Raw genomic sequence first — 23,377 nt, forward strand, 5'->3', positions numbered from 1 at the left:
TTTAGGCCGTGGTGGTCCGATAGCACGCATGGTATTATTTCTATCTTTCTGTACCTGTTGAGGCCCGTTTTTTGACCAATTATATGGTCAGTTTTGGAGAAAGTACCATGAGGAGTTGAGAAGAAGGTATATCCTTTTGCTTTAGGATAGAATGTTCTATAAATATCTGTTAAGTCCATTTGGCTCATGACTTCTCTTAGTCTGTCTACGTCTCTGTTTAATTTCTGTTTCCATGATCTGTCCATTGATGAGAGTGGGGGTGTTGAAATCTCCTATTATTGTGTGAGGTGCAATGTGTGTTTTGAGCTTTAGTAAGGTTTCTTTTACGTATGTAGGTGCCATTGTATTTGGGGCCCAGATATTTAGGATTGAGAGTTCATCTTGGTGGATTTTTCCTTTGATGAATATGAAGTGTCCTTCCTTATCTTTTTTGATGACTTTTAGTTGAAAATTGATTGTATGTGATATTAGAATGGCTACGCCAGCTTGCTTCTTCCGACCATTTGCTTGGAAAGTTGTTTTCCAGCCTTTCACTCTGAGGTAGTGTCTGTCTTTGTCTCTGAGGTGTGTTTCCTGTAGGCAGCAGAATGCAGGGTCCTCATTGCGTATCCAGTTTGTTAATCTATGCCTTTTTATTGGGGAGTTGAGGCCACTGATGTTGATAGATATTAATGAATAGTGATTATTGCTTCCTGTTATATTTATATTTGGATATGAGGTTATGTTTTTGTGCTATTCTTCTCTTTGTTTTGTTGCCAAGACGATTAGTTTCTTGCTTCTTCTAGGGTATAGCTTGCCTCCTTATGTTGGGCTTTACCATTTCTTATCCTTTGTAGTGCTGGATTTGTAGAAAGATATTGTGTAAATTTGTTTTTTCCTGGAATATCTTGGTTTCTCCATCTATGTTAAGTGGGAGTTTTGCAGGATACAGTAACCTGGGCTGACATTTGTGTTCTCTTAGGGTCTGTATGACATCTGTCCAGGATCTTCTGGCTTTCATAGTTTCTGGTGAAAAGTCTGGTGTGATTCTGATAGGTCTGCCTTTATATGTTACTTGACCTTTTTCCCTTACTGCTTTTAATATTCTTTCTTTATTTTGTGCGTTTGGTGTTTTGACTATTATGTGACAGGAGGTGTTTCTTTTCTAGTCCAATCCATTTGGAGTTCTGTAGGCTTCTTGTATGCCTATGGGTATCTCTTTGTTTAGGTTAGGGAAGTTTTCTTCTATGATTTTGTTGAAGATATTTACTGGTCCTTTGTGCTGGGAGTCTTCACTCTCTTCTATACCTATTGTCCTTAGGTTTGATCTTCTCATTGAGTCCTGGACCAATGTTTTGGACCAGTAGCTTTTTCCGCTTTACATTATCTTTGACAGTTGAGTCAATGATTTCTATGGAATCTTCTGCTCCTGAGATTCTCTCTTCCATCTCTTGTATTCTGTTGGTGAAGCTCGTACCTACAGCTCCTTGTCTCTTCTTTTGGTTTTCTATATCCAGGGTTGTTTCCATGTGGTCTTTTTGATTGCTTCTATTTCCATTTTTAATTCCTTCAACTGTTTGATTGTGTTTTCCTGGAATTCTTTCAGGGATTTTTGTGACTCCTCTCTATGGGCTTCTACTTGTTTATTTATGTTTTCCTGGAATTCTTTCAGGGATTTTTGCGATTCCTCTCTGTAGGCTTCTACTTGTTTTTTAATGTTTTCCTGTGTTTCTCTAAGGGAGTTCTTCACGTCTTTCTTGAAGTCCTCCAGCATCATGATCAAATATGATTTTGAAACTAGATCTTGCTTTTCTGGTGTGTTTGGATATTCCATGTTTGTTTTGATGGGAGAATTGGGCTCCGATGGTGCCATGTAGTCTTGGTTTCTGTTGCTTGGGTTCCTGCGCTTGCCTCTCGCCATCAGTTTATCTCTAGTGTTACTTTGTTCTGCTATTTCTGACAGTGGCTAGACTGTCCTATAAGCCTGTGTGTCAGGAGTGCTGTATACCTGTTTTCCTGTTTTCTTTCAGCCAGTTATGGGGACAGAGTGTTCTGCCTTCGGGCGTGTAGTTTTTCCTATCTATAGGTCTTCAGCTGTTCCTGTGGGCCTGTGTCTGGAGTTCACCAGGCAGGTCACTTGCAGCAGAAAAGGTGGTCTTACCTGTGGTCCCGAGGCTCAAGTTTGCTCGTGTGGTGCTGCCTATGAGCTCTCCACGGTGGCAGCAACCAGGAAGATCTGCGCCGCCCTTTCCGGGAGCTTCCGTGCACCAGGGTTCCAGATGGAGTTTGGTGTTTTCCTCTGGCGTCAGAGATGTGTGCAGAGTGCAGTCTCTTCTGGTTTCCCAGGCGTGTCTGCCTCTCTGAAGGTTTAGCTCTCCCTCCCACGGGATTTGGGTGCAGAGAACTGTTTATCCCGTCTGTCCCTTCAGGTTCTGGTGGTATCTCAGATGCAGCGGTCCTGCTGCACCTGGGCCCTCCTCTGCGGGAACCCAAAGGCCTTAAACAGTTTCCTCTTGGGCCAGGGATGTGGGCAGGGGTGAGCAGTGTTGGTGGTCTCTTCTGCTCTGCAGCCTCAGGAGTGCCCACCTGACCAGGCAGTGAGGTCTCTCTCCCACGGGGTTTTGGAGCAGAGAGCTGCTGCGGGCCGGGTTCCGCGGGTTTGGGACTCCCGGTAAACCCCGGAAGTGCCCAGTCCTAGAGGACTTTTTGCCTCTCTGTGTCCTGAGTTCACCAGGCAGGTCTCTTGCAGCAGAAAAGTTGGTCTTACCTGTGGTCCCGAGGCTCAAGTTTGCTCGTGTGGTGCTGCCTATGAGCTCTCCACGGTGGCAGCAACCAGGAAGATCTGCACCGCCCTTTCCGGGAGCTTCCGTGCACCAGGGTTACAGATGGTGTTTGGTGTTTTCATCTGGCGTCAGAGATGTGTGCAGAGTGCAGTCTCTTCTGGTTTCCCAGGCGTGTCTGCCTCTCTGAAGGTTTAGCTCTCCCTCCCATGGGATTTGGGTGCAGAGAACTGTTTATCTGGTCTGTCCCTTCAGGTTCTGGCGGTGTCTCAGACACAGCGGTCCTGCTGCTCCTGGGCCCTCCTCTGCAGGAACCCAGAGGCCTTATACAGTTTCCTCTTGGGCCAGGGATGTGGGCTGGGGTGGGCAGTGTTGGTGGTCTCTTCTGCTCTGCAGCCTCAGGAGTGCCCACCTGACCAGGTGGTGAGGTCTCTCTCCCACAGGGTTCGGGAGCAGAGAGCTGCTGCGTTTCGGGATCCGCGGGTTTGGGACTCTCGGTAAACCCCGGAAGTGCCTGGTCCTAGAGGATTTTTGCCTCTCTGTGTCCTGAGTTCACCAGGCAGATCTCTTGCAGCAGAAAAGTTGGTCTTACCTGTGGTCCCGAGGCTCAAGTTTGCTCGTGGGGTGCTGCCTATGAGCTCTCCGCAGCGGCAGCAACCAGTGACGCTGCCTTTTTTCTTTTCTCCCTACACCCTTCTGGTACTCAGGTTGGACAACTAGGTGCCCATGACCAACTCCTCATTGTGGATGAATTTAGTCTGGTTGGACTTTCTCAGGAAAGGTATGACTAATTGGTCACTTAAACGCGTCAACTAATTGGTTAGTTTTAGTGTACTGAAGTGATAGTTTGCATTTAATTTTGAAATTTGAGTTCAAAAAGAAGTGATGTAAAAGCTCTTTGTGTTTACTCACCTTCACTATAACCCTAGTTCTTAGAGCACATGAATCTCATTTTGGGTTCACTCATAAGAATGTATATTAGTATAGAACATTTAATTAAATAATTATATAAATATGTACACATATACTTAGAGCTTGAAAATCTTTAAATATCTTAATGTTAATGTTATAGAATAGAATATATTTACCTGTTTTATAATTAATTATCATAAGTGATGTGGACAGGACATAATCTTCTGAAAGTCTGGTTTATTTCCCCAAACAGCAACCAGGCTGAGGAACCTAAGCACAAGTATTCTGAACATAGACTCCTCTATGACAGTGAGCGCTGTTTCTTTATATTTTCTTCCTGGGGCAGCAGAACTCATGACTACAACCAGTTCCATGGTTACACTGGAAGTTGCAAATCAAGGCATCCTCTCTCACTGCCTGTCCACCTTTCTTACCCAGCCATTGTCCTCCATGGTGCAGAGAGGTAAGAGCTAGTGACTCAAGCCAGGTTAGCCAACATATAGTAATCCTGTATTGAGATATGGCTCCTCCTAAAAGTTATCAAAATCTGGGGCTGGAAAGATGGTTCAGTATTTTACAACACCAGTGTTAGCTCACAACTGCCTAAAACTCTAATTTCAGGGGATTTGAAACCTTCTTCTAAGTTCTTTGGACACCAGTCAAGCATTCATGTGCACACATGCTGGGCAAACACTCATACACATAAATTATTTTTATAAAATGAGACCCTAAAAGTCCCATGTAGTAGCTCCTACCACAGCTCTTGCTCAGCTTTTCAAGGAAGAAGTTAGTTGAGAGTGCATGATGCTGAGAAATACTTCTGGATCATGATACAGATCAGATCTGATGGTACGGTTTACTAGATATATTCACACTCTGTTAGGTGCAGTATTGTGAATCATCTTCTGACCCTGACTCAGCTTTTATTTTTACTTTTTATTTTTTCAGTTTTATTTTTATTATGCTTCTCAAGTAAATTAATACTAAATTAATGAATCTGGGAAAATGATAATTAGTTTAAATGAGTAAATAAGAAAATGTGAAATGTTTTTTATTGAAAGCATAGTGTCAAAATTATAGTTTTTAGCAGGGCATTTAAAATACATGCTTTTTAGAAAACCATTTATTTATTTCCTTTACAATCCTGTCTTCCCAGTAACCCACCATACAATTCTTCCCTCCATTACACTTTTCCTGAAATGGCAAAGCTTGTTTCGGGGTGTCAACCCCCATGAATGCTTTTTAAAAGATTGTAAAACAGATACCTGAGGAAAAAGTATGCCTTTTATGCAGTTTTAAGCATCTGATTGTTTACTTCTTTACATTTCACAAGAACAGACCCCTCTACCTAGACCAGAAGTTAGGAGCTAAATTTCAGGAGTGACAATGCCACAAACAGCATGCATCAGTGTATAGAAAAAATCTTTTTATTCCTTTGTAGACACAGGAACAGCTGGCTACTTGGCCAGTGAGCCATAAAGCAGTGTCAGGTCTGGTTATATAACCATTCCCCAGTTTTTGTTACCTCCTCTGTGAGGAAGAAACATGCATGAAATTTTGCTAATATCTCTGGTGAGTCCCTGAAGTAGTATAGCTTCCTCTTTTCTTTTCTCAGCCTCTTACCCCTTCCAAGGAAGAGCTTCAGGAAGTTTTATCTACTTGAGCTCCACTGAGTAGAGGCTGGCAAGGGTCTCTAGTGTGACAGTGATATGTGGATCCAGAGGTCCTCAGTGGAATCTAGCACATGCAGCCAGGAGCACATGAACTCTTCCTCCAAGTCAGTTGCCCCTGCTTCCACTCTGACCAAGAGTGGTCCTGGCCATTGGGAAACCCCAGCAGAGGTGCTGCCCACCCCTGTGACTGTCTCCCAGCCCATATGAACAGACCTCCGTCCACCACCTCTTCTACCACAGGTCCACTACACCAGATATTGGTGGCATTTCAGTGGATTTGCCACTCCCCCCTCCTTCTGCAAACAAGGCAGCATCCCAGTCTGCACAGGTGGCTGGGAAAAAAGAGTGAGGAGCAGCAGTGGTGGTCTGAGATATAGAAGGCCTGTCTGGACAAGGAAGCAGAGAGGAAGCACAGGGAGCAGGAGAGGAAAGGGCGACAGATGCACTCTCATTCCCTGAACTTGCTTCCTTCTCATCTTTGACCACACCGACCAAACCAGGAAAACCTTCCACACTGCAGAGGCCCCAAGAAACAGTCATTCTGGTGTTGTAGTCCCTGCAGCAGCCCCCCACTATTGAGCACAGGGATCTGCAGTTCATAACTATCAGAAAAGAGGTGCTGTCCTCTGGGGAGTCTGTCTCCAGACCCATAAAAATAAGATGTCAGGAAGAAGCTGGAGAAGCAACAGCAAATGCACCTTGTGGATAAGCTAAGCAAGGAGATCCATGAGTTGCAAAACAAGGGGGACGGTAGTGCAGAGGAGACTGACTGCCTGTGGACGCTTATGCTGGAGTGGCAGTTCCAGAAGAGACTTCAGGCCATATTTCTTACGTTTCTCCCAGGTTCATTTCATAAAACTGTTCAAGAAGCACAACATTTGATGTTTCCATAGTAGAAATTTATAACAAAATGTTTTTGCCCTTCTGGCCTTAGACTGTTCTACAGTGGTGTCTATGGTTAAGTGCCAGGCAGTGAGAACCCAGGAGTGACATTCAGAGGTACACAGGATGACCAGCAGGTGAGGTGCTCCTGGGGCCCAGTGTCCTGAGTGCAGGTCCTCAACCTTACAGCTGCCCACTCCAGCTGTGCCTGGGATGGAGCCAGTGCTACCAACCTAGGAAGCAGCTCAGGGAGTGTGCTTAGTATGTGCCCCATTGCTTCATTGCATGACAAGGTTAATCTGCAGGAGTAGCAAGGATTTTAGCCAGCACGCGTTCTGTATCTGAGGAAGAACATGTCTTTAAGAACATCAAGGTGCTCACCTCTAGCACATATCAGCTTTACATATCAAAGATATCATAATAAAGCTGTTTAAAACATAAAAAGTTATAAGGTAGCTCAAGGGTAGGATTACTGACCCTGAGTATTATATCTAATTACACACACACACACACACACACACACACACACACACACACACACACAGAAAGAGCTACAAAAGTTGGAAAAATAAACGAATCTTAAAAATATATAAATAAATGTATAATTATTAAAATCTATATGAGAGTCAATGTTTATCACCCAGCATTGAGGAAGGGGCTTAGAGAAATGAAATATCCCTCTCCAACCTCAAAAAACATACGCACACACACAATCAATGACATGTGTAATTATACCAGGAAATACCCGTATTTTATAGAATGCCATAATAGAAAGTAAGAACCATCTTTTTTGTTAAGGGTTGCCAATACATTCTTTTTCCAAGGTGTGTGCAGCTGTGCCAGTCTTGTTCACTATGGGATGGAAGAGGTCCCTGACCTGTGAGCCTAGAGGTGAGCAGGGGATCTTTGCTCCATTCTGAGACTGAGAAAGGCAGGGTGCCCACTCAAGGGTCCATAGCAGGGAAGGTTTTCAAGCTATGACAGTGCTGGAAAAGCCTATACAAGGCACACAGTTAGCAGTGATGTGTTTGCAGGGAGTCCAAGAAACCAGCTTTGTACTGACGCAGGTGGGCAAGCATTTATCATCCACCTCCCACTCTGACAGCAATGAGAGTATTGCTTAAGTTTTATTTCATAGATTTGATCCCTGACCAAAATACCAAAAACTGCACCCTTAATGATGTAGCAAATAGAATAGTGGATGCTAGGCCAGGAACCTTTGACTCTTCTAATACCATTGTGTATTTCCGAGCAAGGAAGGAGAGGTATCAATGGACAGCAGTCTGTTTCCCCACGAGTACTCTACCACTGAGTTAGTAGCCTTAGCCCTCCTCACCTCTAGGAAAAGGGTGTCAGTAAGTTGGCCAAGCTGATCTTAAACTCATGATGTAGACCAGGCTAGCCTTGAAGTTCTGATCCCCCTACCTACTGTGTGTTTTGAGTGTCTGGTATTACAGGCCCGTTTCTCTATGGATTAGTAGCCCATGGAAGAGTCCATGATCCCATGACCCTCTAGTTCTCAGCCTGTGGAAGCTATTGGCCTAAGGGGGAGATGGAGTCCATCTGAAGGGATGGGTCAACAAGACAACTCTGTAGAGTGTGGAACTCATCATTCATATTGGGTCCCTGCTGGGAAGAGGAGAAATCAAGAGGAGGGAGGAGGCTTGGTGTTGGGGAATCCTCCTCTTCCTCCTCCTCCTCCTTCTGCTGCTAATGCTGCTGGCGCTATTGCTGTTTCTCCTGTTGGTGCTGTAGCTTCTGCTGGTGTCTTTTCCTTGGCCATGTGTCTGAAATCACCTCCTGTTTATACTCAGGACATGACAGAATTTCAATATGGCACTGTGAGAGAAAAAAAGTCAATTTATTCTAAGCAAAAATCTTATGCGGTAGAATACTTAGATTACCATTTGGAGCTTTGATTGCCTTATTATTTTATTAAATCTTCTCTTCTACTTCTCATTTAGATTTTTGAAAGAAATCATTTAGAAATGTTACATATATATATATATATATATATATATGTAACAATATATCAGTTGCTAGGTCTTAGGAATGAAAAAATCAGTATGCAAAACAATATGCATGCATGCAGGATTCTGACCATCAACAATAACCCACAAAGTAGGTTGTTGATACTTATTCAGTGACAAACCTTGTTATTAATTTTAAGGCTTAATGGAGTGGGATGTTACATTTGAAAACATAAGACTCTGTTCTGCAGCACTTGTGATTGATGACCACATGTGCTAGAACCAGTAGCCCATGGATGAGTCCATGAGCCCATGAATCTCTAGTCCTCACCCTGTGGGAGCTATTGGCCTAAGGGGGAGCTGGAGTCCATCTGAAGGGATGGGTCAACAAGAAAACTCTGTAGAGTGGGGAATTCATATTGAGTCCCTGCTGGGAAGAGGAGAAATCAAGAAGAGGGAGAAGGCTTGGTGTTGGGGAAACCTCATAAAAGAACTTAGAGAAGATACAAGGTAAGAATTGTGGGGAAAATGGAAACCAGAGACAGAGGAAGGACCAGCATAGAGCAAACTAGAAAGGACAAAGCACGAAGGTACCTGGGCTGTGCCTGCTGCTTGTTATCTGGACTCTCCCTGTGGCTCATTTCTGGGGTGAGATTCTGTTCTGCCCCAGGCGAGGTTTCTTTCTCCTTGGCAAGCAGCAACAAAGCTTTATCAGAGCATTTGCTATATTCCTGGTCCACCCCTTAAAACCTCTGTGCCGGACCCTGCTAGAGATGGGCTGATCCTCTAATGGGGCTCTGTGGGAGACTAGATTATCTTCTTTTATTTCCTTGTTGCTACTCTTCTCACTGAAGATGCTTGTTGTTTGAATGTATGGGACACTCATGGCACATTTGTGATAGTGGTCCTGTACAGTAAAATCCAATACAACCACACACAGCTCACAAGATACAACCAAGTCGCAGAGGGCTCCACTCCACACCTCCTCTCAAAGCACTCAAAGAAATCCAGGCCTGGCAACAGCTTAACATCTGTTGGCTGGGACGCCTCACAGTCGCTCCTCATTAGGTCACAATAGGACCTGTCATGACATGGTTGGGAAGGGCTTCAAGGCTCTGGCTTCTGTGGGCTATGGAGAGATTTAAGGCTTTTAGAAATCAAAGCCTGTAAGATGTTTACCTCTCCTCGGTTCTCTGTTTTGAATGTTTTCTATGCCTCCTGCTTCAAAGTCGTCATGTCTACACTCAGGGTGTCACTTTTTCATTGAATTCTGAATGATTAGCCTCAAACTGATGGTACACTGTTAAAAAAAATAAAAAAAAACAAAGCTGTGTTTCTAAACTGACCCATCAAGATGACACTGATTTCATAAATCCTCAGAAAGGCTCTAGGTTATCATCAAACACCTGAGACAAAGCTGCAGGGATAGGCAGAGCACTTGCCTCCCAAGGGTAAGGAATTGAGTTTCAATCCCCAAAACCCCCATCAATGTTGGGTGCATCAGCAAAGCCCACAAGCTCAGCATCTGTGCAGTGGGGAGGGGTTGGGGCTTGAAGACAGGTGGTCTGACATGCAGGCGTGAGGACCTGTCAGAGGATGGCCTCTGACAGGACATGGGGTAGTGGTATGCATGGACACCTAGGCACATAAGGGGGTATGCATACACAGGCAGACACTTCCTCTCACACAGAGGTTGGCATGATGTATAGAAAACCAAGTCCATCCTGAGTGTAGGGCTCACTTTAAATATTAAGGTCCAGTGATGGAAGAGGCATGTATGAGGACAAGGAGCTCTGTGCAACCTGGGGCCAGAAGGAACAGAGTGGCTATGCTGACACAGTTGAAATGAATTCTCAATCACAGTCTGTGACAGCCAGGTCACAGGACCCAGTCTGCTGTGTTATTTGTGAGCAGCCAGTGCAGCCAGAAGCTAACTATTGAGCACTGACTGGCCCAAGCCCAGAAAGGGTCTCTGTTTCTCAGAGTGCTGGGGGCAGTGCAGTGTGTAGCGCTTTCCTTCTGAAGACTCTTCTGGGGTTTGGAGTCCCCTGTAGAGGACTCTCATGGCTGCAGACACTAAGCCTGGGAGGAAAGATCCTCATCTGTAGAATTCACTGAAAGGCCTGAGAGCAGAAAAGGAAAGAAACAGCAAAATGTGCCACCTCTGCTCACTGTGGTTCAGCTTCTGCCTTTGCAGCTGAGCTCAGGTGCCCTGGAGTCCTCCCTAGCCTGAGTCAGTGATCTCAAGTTTAAGTCCCTACTTCCTGGTTTGTAGTATCAAACAAAGCACAGTTTCAGGCAAGAAAAGCTGTGAACACCATCTAGACATTGCTGTCTACATTTGAGGGGGACTGTTGAGCCCCAAAGGGAGCAAGGGTTACAAGGTCAGGTATTATAGGAATGGCCAGGGTTGGAATCCAAGTTCCAATCTCCCTTTGCTCTGGGCAGAGGGTAGGCCTGGCAATTGGTTCCTGCTGTGTACATGGGGAGAATCAAAGGGTCTTATGGGATCGCTGGCACAGACCTGCCCAAGCATGGCTTAGGGAGCCTCACACCAACTCAATATTTGATGTGTTCCCAGTTTTGTCTACCATCCTCAGCTGTGTGCCATTTTCCCTGCCTCCTGCAAGGGACCCTAAATATCTTCCTATAAAAGGCGATCAAGGAGGAGTTGCACAAGGACAGGTGGGGCTCTGTGGGGAGGTTCACATGGGCTAACACATTAGAGGGCCACAGTCCCTGGATTGATGCTGGATGGACACCCTCCTCTGACATCCAACAGAGAGATCTTCACAGAGATCAAGAGAAGGCTTCTCTGAATAGCTGTGCAGAGCACCTCTGATTCATGGACTTAGGACTGACACCCATAGGATGCTTTTGAGGAGCCGATTGTGATTCAAGGGCTCATCTGCCTGGGTCCATGTGCCTCTAGAGATGAGCCCAGGACTTGGCTGTGGCTGGTTATGGGATCAGATCAGAGGATGGGAGGGGGCTTGTCCTTGGCTCCTGGGAGTAGAGCAATTTTTCTTTCCCTGCCCCTACTTTTTTTGCTTTTCTTTCCTTGGCATAAGGAGGGACTGGAAGAAGTCTGTCTATGGGGAGTGAGGCTGGCTGGGAAACTGCTCGCTGTTCTACATTGTCATGCAGCTGGGGGCTTGGGGTTGTTGGCAGGATAACCTCTGCACCATTCCAGTCTGCTTCTCTCCACTTTATCCATGCATCCCTGTCCCAGGGCTGGGAGACCTGGATACAAAAGTCCCACCTGTAGCTTCCAGTCCAGGGATGGAGTCCCTCAGTGAATGGATTCCAGATGGTTCTGTGTAAAGCTGCATCAAACAGGGTAGTTACTGAACATGTGGGTACATGGAGGAGGATACTGCACTGCACCCACCCACATTTCATATAAAACCAATCCTCATGCTCTGGTACTAATTGGTTCTTTTTATACCTTTCACCATTTTTGCTATTCACTGTACTGTTAAGGGTGAATTTTCATTGTTTCACTTCTGCAAAAAGACAGAGTTTAGCATTGGAGACTCCCTACAGCCTGGCTGGAAGGGAGGCCTACACCCATGTGTCCTTCTAGGAAAAAGCTCTTTCATAGGATGCCTCCCTGCGTCCCAGGATGTGTGGAGGGCTCTGTGCCCTACCCAGGGTTCACCTCAGTATATTAACGGGAGCAGAGGCTTCTCTCTGATAGAACAGTACCACCCTCCTGCAAGATGTCTATGATGGTTTGTATATGCTTAGCTCAGGGAGTGGCAATATTAGGAGGCGTGGTCTTGTTAAAGTAGGTGTGTCACTGTGGGCATGGGCTTTGAAACCCTTTTCCTATCCACATGCAAGCCAATCTTCCCCAAGCAGCCTTCAGATGAAGATGTAGACCTCTCACTTACTCTGGCACCATGACTGCCTGGATGCTGCCATGCTCCCAGCTTGATGATACTGGTCTGAGTCTCTGAACCTGCAATCCTGTGTCCATTAATGTTGTCCTCATAAGAGCTGCATTGGTCATGGTGTGTCTGTTCTCAGCAGTAAACCCCTAACTGAGACAATGTCAATGTTCCCTGCTCCAGCTTCCTGGCTATAGAAGCTTCACACATGAGCAGCATTCTCTTGGGATATGGGCCTAATAGGCTCTAGGCTGTCTGCTTGATCTGAGAGTGTTAGGACATCCTGCTCCTAAGGGCATTGTTACTGTTCCCATGCAATACTGTGAAAACATCAGCAGGCTCCTGCTTTCTTACCCCCCTGAACACAATGCTGCCTTTTCCAGGAGTGGATCCAACAGCTCTCAGAACCTCCTCAGGAACTATGTGTTACCCAAGGATTACCTGCACTTGCTTACACACCCCTATTCTGTGTCCTGAAAACTTTTCAAAGCCCATTCATCTGAGACTGGTGAGTTCAGGACAGTAGTCCCAAGTGTCTTGTCCTACGCTGACAGTTCATTCTCATGAGGCATCACTTACCCTTGACAGAGGATTTTTCCAAGGGGCATTGGATGTGCAGGAGAATTGTGTGTGCTGACTCCTGTCAGATCAGCACAGGATACCATCAAGGCCCCATTTGCTCTTGATTTTGGAACTCATGGTCTTGGCACTGTCTTGTTGTTATTTAGGTCCCTGTCAGTCCCTAATTGAATTTTAGCATGGGAACCCAGGGCAGTTGTCTACAAAGATATTCCTAGTATGGGCCACATCTTCACCTTGCCAGACATAAAGCACAACAAAACACCAGGCAGGCAGAGAGCCCTCAGGGGCTGGAACTGGCATGTTCAAACACTCTGGCTTGACCTTGGCCAGCACAGATTCAGAGAACATCTTCTATGTAGGAAGATCTCCTTCCTCCTCTCAGAGTTTAGGACATCTAGAGGTAGGCTAAGGTGCTGGCACAATGTGAGCAGAGGCAGCACTCTGGGCTTGTTCAGTGTCAAAGCCTCCCTGCCACCCCTGTATCACAGTCACAGCAGCCCATCTCATGAGAATTCTAGGGCTGCTGATATCCTGGATGAATAATCCATGTTCTGCTGCTAGTTTCTTTGCTTCCACATGGACAACTGAGAGAAGAGATTGATTAAGTGTAGGTGAGGAAGCCCTGCAAATATCTACTTGGTGTTAATAAAGACAATGGGTTCTGACTGGCAAGATCTTTGAATTAGATTTTGAAAAATGCCACCTAGGAACAGTTAGTAGGTACTCTCAGGAAGGTGCAGCATGGTGGGCACAATGGGACAGGATCCCTGAGGCTGGTGCAGTGGGACAGGGTCGTTGGGGCAGGTAAAACTGAGTAGGAAACGTGAGCCAGGAACAACCGGGCAGGGACCCTGGTTCAGTTACAACAGAGCAGGAATCCTGGGGGAGATGCAAGGGGGCATGATTCCTGGGGAAGGGATCTTGTAGTTGTGGCCCTGTGGCATGTGCAACTGGCAGGGACCCTGGGGCAGGTGCACTGTGACGTGCACCCAAGCTGGAATGTTCAGACAGGTGTGTGTTTGCTTCATGCAGCTGCTGTCTGAAGTAGAGAACACTGGCAACTGCCCCAGAGGGGATTTTGGGAACTCCTTCCAAGAATCCCTTAGCTCCTAACTGAGAAGCTATACATTCCACAGATGGACCTTTATTGAGATGAGCAGATTCTAAGGGAGCTGCCTTGAATGAACAGCCAAAGAAAGCAGAAATGAAGAACAAGCAATTGCAGCAGACATGTTCGTGTGTTTTCGACCAGAAAAGTAGGAAAGGAAGAAACTGATTAAGTCAAATCACTTCTCTGTCTATCCATCCATCCATCCATCCATCCATCCATCCATCCATCCACCCACCCACCCATCCATCCATCCATCCATCCATCCATCCATCCATCCGACCATCCATTTCCCTGAGGGAAGTCAGCTTTTCTTTCTGAGAATGTCGAAGCAGCGCTCCCTTGTGGTGACAATGAGGATTGCAGGCAGTGAGATAAGTTGGTATTTATTGATTGATTGATTGATTGATTGATTGATTGATTGATTGATTTCATCTGCGATAGACTGCCACTTGTGGCCAGTCCCCATCTGCATCAGCTGTACCATAAACCCAGTCTCAGTGTGACACAGAAAAGGCCTAAATGGAAAGTATGTCCTCTCTCTAAGCGACACTGTATAATAACATACTCTGGACTGCAGGTCAGTCAAGGCCTGTGTTTAGGAGACTTGTGGACAGATGAATGTCTGTGAGTCTGGACTTAGACTCTGTGGAGGGCTCAGGTCACCTGACTGTCCTGAAGCTTCCCACTGTGATTTATTTCCCTCCTACAGAGCCAGACACCTGAGCAACTGCATTTCCTGGTTATCCCCTAATCCTCTTACACTGTGTAGTGTGTTCAATCTCAGGGAGGGCCTGGGAATCTGAGAGACACCACTGAGCCCTCTGGGCCTGGCTGACTCAACCTGAGGCTACTCTGTGTGTCTTCATTTTGCTCACCCTCCAGAGACCTCAAAAGTCCGCAGTGAGCTTGCTGAGAGGTCAGGAACCTCCATATTGGCCCAAGAGCAACTGTCCTCTTTTACAGGTTCATCCACAGAGCTTGTAATTCTGATTGGTGCAACAGTCAGGAAGAGTGAAAGATGTCATCTCCCAAGGACAAGTGCTGTGCTAGTGGACACTGAGGAACTTCAGGGATCAAACCCTTCCCCATTCTTCTCCAGCCTCTCTTGTTCTTCGTTGAGATGTTTCCTGCAGATCTAAAAGATCCAAGCAATCCATGACATAGTTTGAACATAATCTCGACATTTTATTCATTGCCTGATAACTAAGACTAGGTAAAATTTATTTATTTATTTATTTATTCATTCATTCATTCATTCAATCAATCATTCGTTATGCATACATACAGGGTAGCTGTATTTAGAAAGACCAGAGAGGGCATCAGATGTCATTAGAGACATTTGTGAGCCTCCATGTGTTTGCTGGGATTTGAACTCAGGACCTCTGAAAGAGCATTCAGTGCTCTTAGCCACTTATCAATCTTTCCATTTTCCAGGCTAACTTTTTTACTTCCAATAATGTCTTCTTTATTCAGGTTACATCCTGATCCCAGTCACTCTCCCTCTTCCCTTCCCAGTCCCACCTTACAAATCCTTTCTACCATAATGCTCTCCCTTCTCTTTGGACAAGGGGAGAGTCCCTGGGTACCACACCACCCCGGGACATCTAGTCCCAGGTGGCCCGAGCACATTCTGCCCCACAGATTTACAATCAGGCAGTCCGGGTATGGGGAACAGATCCAATGGCAGGCAACACAGACTGAGACAGTCTTGGATCTACTTGTCAGATGACCCACATGGAGACCAACTGCAGATAGCTAACCTGGCTCTGGGGTTGGTTGCACAGGCTCTAGCATACTCCATGGTCCAAGGTATCTGACGGTAGGGGACTTCTTGTAGTGTTTTAACCCAACCAGTTTCCTTGTCACTCTCCCCCCACTCTTCCACAAGACTTCCCGAGCTCCATCTGAGGATTGGCTGTGGCTTTCAGCCGCTGACTGAAGCCTCTGGAGACAGGTGTGCTACTTTTCTGTCTGCAAGTAAATCAGAAAGAATATCATAAATAGCGTCAGAGGTTGTGTCTGTCACATGAGACAGATCTCACTTTGTGTCAGTCATTGACTGGTTGGTCCCTCAATATCTGCTTTACCTTTATCCCTGCACACTTATTGGCAAGACAGATTTCGAGTTGAAGGTTTTGTGAATGTATTGATGTCTCCTTCCTCTTCTAGAAGTGTTTCTTGTTACAGGAGGTGGCCATTTCGTTTTCATGCTCTGGTAAGCCTGCAAGGGAGGCTTTGTGTTGGGTCCAGTAGTTAAAAGCAAGACCTGGGAAGAGGAACGGCAGAGTTGTGATCTAGGACTTCCTGCATCAGCCAGCTCTGGGTCCTGGGAGCCTAGGCAGGCTTTGCAGTCATAGAGCTCCATCCACTGCCCAAGTCCCATCCTGACACCTTCTCCATCTCTATTACAGACCATTGTAATTCTGGCATAGTCGCTCTGTCCTGGGCCCGATAGGCCATCCTACCCTGGAAGAACAGAGAGTTCAAGGACGGCCAAATTTCACTTAAGCAAACTTGTTCTCAGACTGTGTGGTTGCTCTGTCTTAGCTCTCATAACACACTTCCCTCTACGTTGCCTTAGGCTGTATCCTCCAAGCATCCCACCATGCATCAGCTCCATATCCTGACGAACCTACCTTAGGATCCCTGATAATTCCAGATACTTTAATGTTCTCCCAGGATAGACTGTGGCCTCTGGTGTGGCTCACATTGATCCTAGAAGTTCTTGGGATCCTCCATGCCATGGCATAGGATGTCTCTGAATCCGCACTGGCCTGAGGGATTCCATCTGGCACAGGATTCTCTCCCTATTGTTGAATTTTGGCTCTTACGTTTTTCAGGAATGGCTCTGCATGTGGTCAACACACACTACCCTGGAAGACCAGAGAGTTCAAGGTCGGCCAACTTTCACTTAAGCAAACTTTTTCACAGACTGTGTGGGTCCCATCAGCAGAGAGTAGCCTCCACATTGCAATGATGTGCAAACTTCTGCCTTTCAGCCATGATGGACTTTAGGATCTACCCTGAGGACCCTCCACAAGCCACAGGTGGGTGATGTGTAAATTGGGCATGTTATTGGGTCAGGTCTTCAGTGCAGTGCCTTAAGCTGACAGCCTTTTGGGAGGGCATATGCTTCTCTATTAAATGAACTGGTTCCACTGTTGGCCTGGACTCTGCTGTGTCTGCCGCTCATGCTCTCCTCCAAGTCTCTAACTGTCCCTAACTCTCCTTGACTGGCTGGTCAATCAGTCTTCATACCAGTCTAGAGCCATTCTATAAACACAGAGCCCAGACTGTCCTCTGCCGACGTTTAACAGGGCTGCTGGTTTAGTGTCCTGGGTTCCCTATGGGGGTGCAAACTCAAGTTTCTTAGGTCCCTATGTGTCTGACAAAAAGCCTTTAGAACAAGGTAGATGTGAAGAAATCAGGAAATAAACTCCTGCAGTACTTCATGTCTACCACTGGAGGGCTCTACACTTTTCTGGTCCTGGTGTGCTACTCAGCAAACCCTCTCACTGGAAGGCTCTGTGCCTGAAGCAGAGAACCTCTGCTAAACACAATGTTACCAAGAAACTGGCTGTATCTTCATGGCAGCCTGTAGAAGATTCTCCACGACCCTGAGGACCCAATTGGGAAAACTTAGGTAGGCAGGGTGTGGGAGCCACCAGGGCTGTATGGAGACCTTACCCAGAATTTGATCTCCAGCTGGGCATTCCGATTAACATGACCCACACTCCTATGAAGGTCTCTGGGTGGCTCCTGATGAGTTGGGGGAGGGGGGAGGACAAGGAAGCTGGGTCAAGACAGAAGCACTGTCCTTACTCACTGCGTCTGGGCTTGTTCCTGCCCTAACTGTGAAGCAGGAACCAAACACCCACTCCTCATGGGACTGTCCGTGATGAGGCCAGCTGAGGATCTGAACCCTCAGCAAGAAAGACAGGAGCTGTATGTGCCACAGACCAGAGCACAGTGTCCCGCATAAGCCCATCTCTCAAATGATGCCATCTCCTCCCCAGAGTGGCTCCAGTCTGGGTTAGGAGTGGGTCATGTATTCCGAGCTCTCTGCTACTCCTGCAAATACAGCAATGGTGCCTTCTCATGCTCATCTATACTGAGCCTAGGGAGCAGCCAGAGGTCATACTCATGGGAATTCAGACTCAGTTCAATCTGCTATCCTGTAGCCCATGAGTCTGGACTCAACTTTAGTGGTCAAGGCCAGTGGTTTATTTCCTGGACAAGACTTTGAGAATGTTAGTGACACATTGTATGCCCTTGGCTGGCCTTCACACTAATACCCTGAGTGACCATTCCAGCCTGCCCTCAGGGATTCAGATCAGCATTGGCCAGATCAGGCTCTTTGCTACCTGTTCCTATAGCTCACCTCCACTGTAGTTCATGTGTCCTGGCTGCTGCAGCTGCTCCAGAAGCTACCAGATGTCTTCCCACAGAATCCTGTAGTCCCTGTGGGCTCATCCACAGACATCTCACACTCTCCCTGCTGGGAGTTAGGCTGGATGCCTGCTGTGTGGGAGCTGCCTTGGCTTGTGGAGCAGAGTCAGAAGCAGTGGAGGAGATGTTGTCTGCTGCTCTTAATGTCCTCAGGGCCCAGGGCTTGCCTGTGGTGTGGTTGTGGTCCAGCTCCAGTTAATCACTGATATAAATTCAGCCCGTAGAAGCTGCGGACCCCATGAGGCACAGGGAGGACCATGACTGAGGGAGAACCATGCAATCCAGGACCCTGTTGGGATCAGGGAATATTCCAGGTCCCCTCTCACGCAGGATGCAAGGCTAGGAGCTCTGTGTGCCCTGACACAGGGGCATGGGACCGTGACTCCCATGAAATGCTCCTTCATACCTATTACATCATCAGCTTTGAGAAGGTCTTCCTCAGTAAGAACATTCCACACTGCTTGCCTCTGCCATCTGGCTCTCTTTTCCAGGGCTGCATGCCCTCAGGAACATTGACATGTCTTCTATGAAAATTAATATTCTGTTAAATCATTTTGATAAACAGTTCTCAGCATGATATCTGTGTCCAGAAGTAGTCATCAGCAATTCTCACGGGGACAGGGAATCAAAATATTCCCCCTGCTCTTCATCCTCCTCTTTCTCCTCCTCTTCCTTCTCTTCCTCCTCCTCCTCTTCTTTCTCCTCCTCTCTTCATCTTCCTCCTCCTCCTCCTCCTACCCTCCTCGCTCTCCTCCTCCTGCTGCTGCTGTGCCTAATGCTGCTTCTGCTATTGTTGCTACTCCTGTTGCTGCTGTAGTTTCTGCTGGTGTCTTTTCCATTGCCATGTGTCTGAAATCACCTACTGTTTATACTGAGGACATGAAAGAATTTCCAGATGACACTGTGAAATAGACAAGACAATTTATGCCAAGCAAAAAAGACAGTGAGGTAGAATTCTTAGCTTACCATTTGGGGCTTTTATTTGCCTTACTATATTATAACTTCTTTTTTCTACTTCTCAGTTGAGGTTTTTGAAAGAAACCGATTAGAACTACTACCTATAAAATTCAATAGATCAATAGGTCTTAGGAACAAAAAAAAACCAGTATGCAAAACAATATGCATGCATGCAGGATTCTGACCATCAACTATAACCCACAAACTAGGTTGTTGATACTTATTCAATGAAAAACCTTGTTAATTAGTTTTGAGGCTTAATGGAATTGGATGTTACATTTGAAAACATAAGACTCTGTTCTGAGGCACTTGTGATTGATGACCACATGTGAAAATATCAGTAGCCCCTGGAGGAGTCCATGAGCCCATGAACCTCTTGTCCTCACCTTGTGGGAGCTATTGGCCTAAGGGGTAGCTGGAGTCCATCTGAAGCGTTGGGCCAACTAGAAAACTCTGTAGAGTGGGGAACTCATCAATCCTATTGGGTCCCTGCTGGGAAGAGGAGAAATCAAGAAGAGGGAGAAGGCTTGGTGTTGGGGAAACCTCATAAAGAACTTAGAGCAGATACAAGGTAAGAATTGTGGGGAAAATGGAAACCAGAGACAGAGGAAGGACCAGCATAGAGCAAACTGAAAAGGACAAAGCACAAAGGTACCTGGGCTATGCCTGCTGCTTGTTCTCTGGACTCTCCCTGTGGCTCATTTCTGGGGGGAGATTCTGTTCTGCCCCAGGCGAGGTTTCTTTCTCCTTGGCATGCAGCAACACAGCTTTATCAGGGCATTTGCTATATTCCTGGTCCACCCCTTAAAACCTCTGTGCCGGACCCTGCTGGGGATGGGCTTATCCTCTAATGGGGCTCTGTGGGAGAGTGGGTTGTCTTCTTTGATTTCCTTATTGCTACTCTTCTCAGTGAAGATGCTTGTTGTTTGAATGCATGGGACACTCACGGCACATTTGTGATAGTGGTCCTGTGTAGGTGTCATCGGTAGAGGCCTGAGACGACCAGCCACAGTGGATCTTTTGCCTCCTTTTGGATGAGCATTCTGGCCATAGTGAGATACGTGACCATGGGAGGATGACACCCGCAAGGTGCCAAGGACTGGCAGGCTTCCACTCCTCTTTGGTTCTAATCTAAAAGCAGCAGCAGGATCAAGGCTAGGAAATGGGGCTACAACGGGACTCACTTGCTGTGCCTGGGCTGTGCAGCCATCCCCCTGGAGAGCCTGCTTTTGTAGAAAGAAATAAGTTGCCATTTCCTCATTATATTTTCTTTGTTTTAAAGAGTGTTTTACTACAGAGGCTTGGAATCCAATGCTTTTCATGGCATCCAAAATGGCCGGGTCTGGTGTGAGGGGAAGCATTTCTTCATAGGGACCTATCAATCCGTTCCAGTGTTCTTTGAACCAAGGGTGTTTCATCGCCTTTCTTGCTGTTGGTCTAAAGTTGGGATTTACCCTCAGTAATTTACTAAGGAGGTCCTCCAGTTCTTTTGAAACCCCACAGGGAGCAGGATATACCCCTGCCACTACTTGTCTCTGCAGTTCTTGGATGATCACTGAATCAAATGGGAGCTTTCCCACTACCATACAGTACAAGACCACTCCTATAATCCACATATCATTCTTCGGCCCGTCATACCGATGGCCAAGGAGGAGTTCAGGGGAACCAAAAGAGTACGTGCCGCAGTGGTGGTTTAGCATTTTTCCAGGTTGAAATTGGGTGCTAAGCCCAAAGTCGATGACTTTGACCTTTTTGTTTTTATCAATCATTATATTGTCCAGTTTGAGGTCTCGGTGAACAATCCCCTTTCCATGGCAGTAGCTCACTGCTGACAATATCTGTTCAAATATTTGCCGGGCCTCATCCTCCTCTATGTGCCCTGACTCTCTGATGTACTGGTAGAGTTCTTGGCCTTCCACCAGCTCCATTATGAGGTATATTCTCGTTTCCTTTTCAATAACTTGTATGAGAGACACTATGTTGGGGTGGTTGATCTTTCTCATTATGTTTGCTTCCATCATGGCTGGCTGGAACCACTGCTTGTCCTTTCGCAGAACTTTGACAGCCACCGGGGTTCCTGTGAGCCGGTGGTGGGCCAGGAGGACTTTGGCGTTGCCCCCTTGCCCAATTGTCCCCAATACTTGGTATTGGGAATGGAAGTTGCCCTCCTCAGAGATACTGGGCTCGGGTGTAGGGGTTGGTAACTCCTCCTCAGTCTCTGTAGGCATTTTATCAGTACTAATGCTACCTAAAAATAACAAAAATGGAATCAAATAATGAAAAAGATGGAGCAATATAGGAGCTAAAATTACACTTGTGGTACCTAAAAGAAACAAACAAAAGAAAAAGAAAAAAAACAAACAAAGACAAAGTAAAAACTAGACTAGAAAAATAGAGCAAAATTATGAAAAAGTTAAGGGGAAAATATGAAGAGTCATAAGTAAAAGCCACCCAAATAACCAACCCCAAAAGAGAAAGCCAAGAGCACACACATACTAAATGCAATGATGAAAATAAAAATCGTCATACTACAATAGGATTGGGCGGCCAAAGATGGTCAATACTATGAATAGATGTTCATTGAAGAAAAAAAAAACAGATGAAAGAAATGAGAGGAGAAAGACTGAGTATAAGACAAAACAAACAAATATAAAAAGCCAACACTTAAGGGAAAACTCCATTGAATTTCAGGACCTAGTGATCCACAAAAATCCACAACTCTCCAGAGCAAAATACTTAAAATTAAAATTAACCAACCACAAGGAATAAGGCAGTTAAATATCAGTGAATAGTAAACCTTAAACAAAGGCCGAAGAGTCAAAGTGTCACAAAGGGCAAATTTGTATCAAGTCTAAGCCAATGATTGCTTGTACTCAATAAATAGAGAAACAGGAATAATGTAAAAGGATAAAACCGCAGGACATTGAAAATGGAGATAGAGTTAATCATCCGACTGCAGAACCGTAAATAATCAAAGCAGTAATATAGCATGTGAGAACATAAAAACCACCAAAAAATGAAACCAGCAATCCATAATAAATAAATAAATAAATAAAACAAAAAACAAAACCCCAATAAGGAAATAGCCAATGGCGTGGCAATATGTGACCTAATTCTTTCTCTTGAAGTCATCCAAAAATCAATCAATCAAGAAATAGGCAGCCAGCCATCTACATAGGCCTTTAAACTGATATTATGGGGTTGGCATACCAAATGCCTGGGAGCGACTGGACAACCAGCCCAGATACTTGGGCAGCTGCAGGCCAGTGAGAGAGCCTGTCTTGAAAATAAGGTGGAGAACCTACCTCAGGAACAGCAGCCGGGGTGACTTCTGGCCTCTACACTCTCTTGCACTGAGGTGCAGGTAATATAGATACAAGGAGCAAAAGGGGATGGGCACGTGCACACACAGACACACAGACACACACACAGGCACACACACAGAAATACACAGAAGTGAACTTATACTCACACAAACTCTTACAAACACCCAGATTCACACAAAACACGCATACTTACACACAAGGAAACCTGGAAAAACACACGTCAGACACATACACACATACACACAGGGATACACATACGCACAAGAAGACATACACACATACAAACACATACACACATACAAACCTGTAAACTCACACACTCCTACATATACTGACAAACACACAGGCAAAAGTGTACACGCACTCACACACAGGCCAATCTGTCAACACACACTCTCTTACACACACTGATACATACACATATACACAGTACAGTAAAATTCGACACAACCACACACAGCTCACTAGATACAACCAAGTCGCAGAGGGCTCCACTCCACACCTCCTCTCAAAGCACTCAAAGAATTCCAGGCCTGGCAACAGCTTAATATGTGTTTGCTGGGCCGCCTCACAATCGCTCCTCATGAGGTCACAATAGGACCTGTCATGACATGGTTGGGAAGGACTCTGAGACTGTGGCTTCTATGGGCTATGGAAAGACTTTAGGCTGTTAGAAATAAAACCCTTTAAGATGTTTAGCTGTCCATAGTTCTCTGTTTTGAATGTTTACTCTGCATCCTGCTTTAAAGTCCTCATGCAGGGTGCAGGGTGTCACGTTTTCTTTGAATTCTGAAGGATTAGCCTCAAACTGATGGTATAGTTTTCTTTTTTTAAAGACAAAGCTGTTTCTAAACTGACCCATC

The 23,377-nt window shown here is 45.9% G+C and overlaps 1 pseudogene across 2 annotated transcripts; it reads right to left on the minus strand.

The window, feature by feature from the left end:
• Positions 1-14,148: 14,148 nt before the first annotated feature.
• Positions 14,149-23,033, minus strand: LOC148007171 (sperm motility kinase Y pseudogene; annotated as a pseudogene). Of its 2 annotated transcripts, XR_015646231.1 has the most exons (7): positions 22,494-23,033; positions 19,844-21,436; positions 19,575-19,680; positions 18,164-19,132; positions 15,870-16,048; positions 15,543-15,753; positions 14,149-14,917 (listed from the first exon to the last, which is right to left on the minus strand). The product of XR_015646231.1 is annotated as a sperm motility kinase Y pseudogene, transcript variant X1 (transcript). The 2 variants fall into 2 exon arrangements; XR_015646232.1 differs by lacking the exons at positions 14,149-14,917; positions 15,543-15,753; positions 15,870-16,048; positions 19,575-19,680 and having other exon boundaries at positions 19,002-19,132.
• Between the last annotated feature and the right edge of the window lie 344 nt (positions 23,034-23,377).

The sequence above is a fragment of the Rattus norvegicus genome, chromosome 1 (genome assembly GCF_021556685.1).
Source record: "Rattus norvegicus strain SHRSP/BbbUtx chromosome 1, alternate assembly SHRSP_T2T, whole genome shotgun sequence".
Taxonomy (NCBI): domain Eukaryota; kingdom Metazoa; phylum Chordata; class Mammalia; order Rodentia; family Muridae; genus Rattus; species Rattus norvegicus.